The following is a 4,900-nucleotide window of genomic DNA, read 5'->3' on the forward strand; positions in this document are numbered from 1 at the left end:
GACACCTACACGATCCATGGCATAATCCAATTGAGTTTAACAGAATAATACTTCAAACACGTCAAAAGTTGAAACGTATGAATTTAATATCATACAATGGTCCACCTTTAGAATTCAGGCGTTCGTCCCCCAAAATTATCGTAGTGCTAAGGCTATAACAACTCACATAATTTAACTTAGACTAACGACTGTCGTTGCGCTACAGTACGATCGCCTTGTGGAACGGAGCCTTGCATCTCAAAGTTTACAATCACGTCAAAATACCCGATGACGTAATTTCTGGCATTTTGTTGCAAGATCCATCGGCGAAACAATGCCATGTGACGTCAGCCTAGCAACAAGGTTGCTGGGGTCATCGAGTGTGCATAAGCTCCTCCCAATGATCTATCATCTCCACACACAATGTCGTTGAATACGCCAAGGGATGTTGAGAGCTTTCAATATTTGTTTCTGAAACGTGTTCCGAGAGTACATAAGCACGCGTTTTGGTATTACACAATGTGTAATAAAGCTGTATGTTTATTAAACGGGTGATCTCTTCACGGGAAAGTAATAAATCGCTTGATCTAATCCAAGCGATATCTCCTGTGGGAGACAGTTTTGGATGATAAACCCAATTTCACCTCACCTCACCTCACCTCACCTCACCTTTCCTCCACAACGTAAGTGAGTTTTTCCGTTAAGCCACGTGTTGGAACACGGCCCAAGGTGAGGCGGGTCTCAGACATTTGCCGCTTTGGCGAAACCCACAAACACAGGTATGGTGCTGACGAACCGATTCTTACTTGGATTGTAACCACGTGATCTAAACTCAATGATGATGTTTATCGCTAGAAAAAACGGATAATTTTTTAAGCAGACTCAGCAATTTTTGTCATGACTGTAAACAATATTCCTTATCGGCGGAATGGCTTGTTTTAACGTTACAAATATTAGCACACATGCAGCTATTTGTTAATGAATCATCGCGACATTTTGTGATTCTATTTGAAGTGGCGAGGACTATAGAAACATGATAAGGGTGATTCTGGGATTCGAACCCCGATCCTGGGTACCTGTCACGCCTACTTACTCGCTATCCTTACATACAGTATTGATACTTCATGTATTAGCGGAGTATGCGCATGACAATACTACGTGTATGCTCAAAACAAGAACCACAGGCTTGATTTCCCCAATGCTGCCATTGTGTGACTGACAAACAACAGCTACATATTCAGTAATATATATCGGGGCGGTGGGGTAGACTGGTGGTTAAAGCGTTCGCTCGTCACGCCGAAGACCCCGGTTCGATTCCCGACATGGGTACAATGTGTGAAGTCCATTTCTGGTGTCCCCGGTCGTGATATTGCTGGAATATTGCTAAAAGTGGCGTAAAACCATACTCACTCACTCAAAACTGTATCTGGCGATCACTTGATTTACTGGGTAGAAATCTAAAACAAAAGAAAAGAAAGAAAAATGAAACCAAAATCGAAAAAAATCCTTGTGATTTCACAAACTAATAGTTGTTCGGATGAAATAGAAAAAAAAAATTGTATGGAAAGTCAAAGGGTTTTTCACATCATTACTGAAGCAGGGTGACACGTGAAATACAATTCGCTCAACAAATGTTCATTCATTTCGAATTTAAACAAGGAATAATCGGTTCTGAAATCTATATTATCTTATTAATAAAAGCCTTGAGGTCAGTTGTCGCGTACAAATCTGCGCGAGACTAAAATCACGCGCGGCAAAGTCAAAGGGAAATAACTCGTAAATCATTTCGCGCTTCGTGTTGTGGCAAGCAGTGTCCCCAGGTCCTTGGGTCGACTCCACGGTGAGAATAGTCTCATCTACAAGCCAGCTCTTGTCGTCAGTAGTATGGGGAATCCAAAGATATGAATGTCTGGGAAACATTCATATTTTGGCATGTAAAAATATTTCGGGGTAGGGCCTCTACGCCGATTTCTATGATTTATGGTGAATGTGGCAGTTCTTCACATAGTTTCACAAATTAGATAGATGCCTTATATTCTGGATCAAAATTGTAGATATGCACGAACAACGTCTACCGAAAATAGCATACAATATGATTTTACATGATTTTAGATAGTATAGGCAAGATTACATGGGCTTCACATATTAGTAACTTTTAATTGTTACAATGTTTTAAAAATAATTCCGGGAATGCTCCATAATATATGTTTAGAATTGGCATTCAAATTTAAATGAAAGTAAACGATATGAATCCTACAGATTGTTTAAAAGTATCCTTTAACCTGAAAAATACCTTTTCGTACTAACGTCTCGAAAAGTAAATGGTATGGTTATCAGATTTAGATTGGGTAGGGCAGAAGTACTTATAAATCAATGACGGTAGAAATATAGGTATCAATAAAAATGAGAGAACATGTATGTTACGTTAAAAAAAGGTACGGAAAATGAAATTAGCTTTATCTTTTAAATTTCCAACTTTGAGTGATTTGAGAGTTTAATATATACTTGTATTTACAAAACTTTTGTATGTGAGATGGAGGCCTAGAATACAGGCCGTGAAGATCCGGGATAGAATAGGTCTTCAGCAACCCATACTTGCCGTAAAAGGCGACTATGCTTGTCGTAAAAGGCGACTAACGGGATCGGGTGGTCAGGCTCGCTGACTTGGTTGATACATGTCATCGATCCCAATTGCGTAGATCGAGGTGCATGATGTCAATCACTGGATTGCCTAGTCCAGACTCGATTATTTTACAGACCGCCGTCATATAGCTGGAATATTGCTGCGTGCGGCGTTAAACAACAAACAAACAAACAAACACTTTTGAACATTTTAGAAAAAAACAAAAAGAAAATGTGTGATAAAATGAAAACAACAGTTTGAGTGGGTTTCATTTGCCCAGGTGTCTCATAGTTGTGCCAGGATCCGCTGATCGTGGGTTCGAATCCCAGATTGGTCCTGATTATGATCCTTGGTCTGTTAACACCCCTCGTGCTGGTGGGTCTCATTAATGTTATAGACGTACACGACTCTCTCATCCCTCCACCACCCCTCGATTATTTACAGACCACCGTCATAAAGTTGGAATATTGTTGAATGCGACGTTAAACAACAATCAAACAATACAAAACCAAAACGAAGTTCATCGTGACTGAGTATTGTTTTACGCCGCTTTTAGCAATATCCCAGCAATATAAAGGCGGGGGAACACTAGAAATGGGCTTCACATTTTGTGAACCGGGTCTTCGGTGTGACGAGCGAACGCTTAAACCACTAGGCTACCCCACCGCAGCATGTTCATCGTGGGTTTCTGAGGCGCCTGTCACACTTCAATTATTGGCTACTCACATACTACTTCCGCCTTGTAAGTCACCATGACAAGGATCTGCTGACATTCATAACCGCTTTCGTACAATCAGTTGTATGGGTACCCGGTAGAAAGCTGTGCTATCTCATTGCACTGACAGCTGTTTACGCATTACATCTGACAAAATAACTGAAGCGGACATAAAATATTAACACACACAATTTATAGACATAAATAATTTCCAAAAGCTTGCGCTTCCCTGACGAGGCCTAATATCAATGGCCTGACCATCACATCGTTCAGGGTCTGCATCCGCAGCAGGGGAAATAAGTACAATGTGTACATCAGGTCATCAACTTAAATAAGTATTTACGTAAAGTGTGTGATGCTCCCACGTGTGGAAGTTTTGTTTGTTTAACGCCGCACTCAGCAATATTCCAGCTATATGACGACGGTCTGCACATAATCGAGTCTGGACCAGATAATCCAGTGATTGACATCATGATCAATCGATCAACACAATTGCGATATAATGACATGCATTGATCAAGTTGGCATGCCTGACCACCCGACCCTGTTAGTCACGTCTTACGACAAGCATGTATAGTCGCCTTTTACTGAAAGAATGGGTTGCTGAAGACGTATTCTACCCCGGATCTTCACGGGTCGCGAGAGTTAGTGATAAGGGAGATGGAATTAATGACGTCACACCTCATACCAAGCTGTGGTGGCGGAATGTCCCGGTACTTATAATAGAATGGGGAAATACCCCACGGGATTACCGGTCATGCCGCCAGTCGTACTCAAGTGACTCCACTATCAGCCGACTTTCTCAATCCTTTACAGAATACATCGAACGTAAATCCTCGAATACATTCCACGCTGTTGTACTGTAGCTAGAACAACACTGAGCTGTATCGTACATATTGTATTGTATTGTATTGTATTGACTACAGTATTATTTCGCTAGGGCAACATCAAAGAAAACGAAAAAAAGAAAACCTTGAAAAGTTCAAAGGAGAACGTAACAAGATTTCGGGATCGTCAGAATTTTTTTTAAAGAAAGGAGTAAAATATTAAGAAATCGTGTGGACCTTATCAGATATGTCGATAATTATGAGAATAGGGCTTGCTCATCTTGAAATGTTTTTGACCTAAACGATCACCACATGTGTAGTCATGCTAAAACAAAGGGGACGATTTGGTTTTTTCAGGGATAATTTTGCAGTTAATTGAACACGAACAAGGCTCAAAGTCAGCTGATCGCATAGGCAAAAAAAGACCTCAACAAATTTCAGCATAAATAGACTTTCGTCAGCAAATTGTTGCACGTCTTCCTGTAAACAATAGCTACAATGCTAGACATGTCTTGTCCAAACTGGCACTTTATGCATAAAGAGTTAAGATAGATATGATCATTTATGCTTTATAAATATTTACAGTTACATCGAGATCAAATTATCACTTGTGGTCCGCTAAAAGGATATTAAGTGAGAGTGACCTCTCTTTGCAAGAAAACACCTTTCTAAAAATAGGACAGGTGTTTCCCCGCATTTAACAAGATGTGATTGGTTGAGTGTGTGTCTGGCGATGCTATGTCAACACGCGGCATG

This window comes from Haliotis cracherodii, unplaced genomic scaffold (assembly GCF_022045235.1).
Source record: "Haliotis cracherodii isolate W230 unplaced genomic scaffold, xgHalCrac1.p SCAF_20, whole genome shotgun sequence".
Classification (NCBI taxonomy): Eukaryota; Metazoa; Mollusca; class Gastropoda; order Lepetellida; family Haliotidae; genus Haliotis; species Haliotis cracherodii.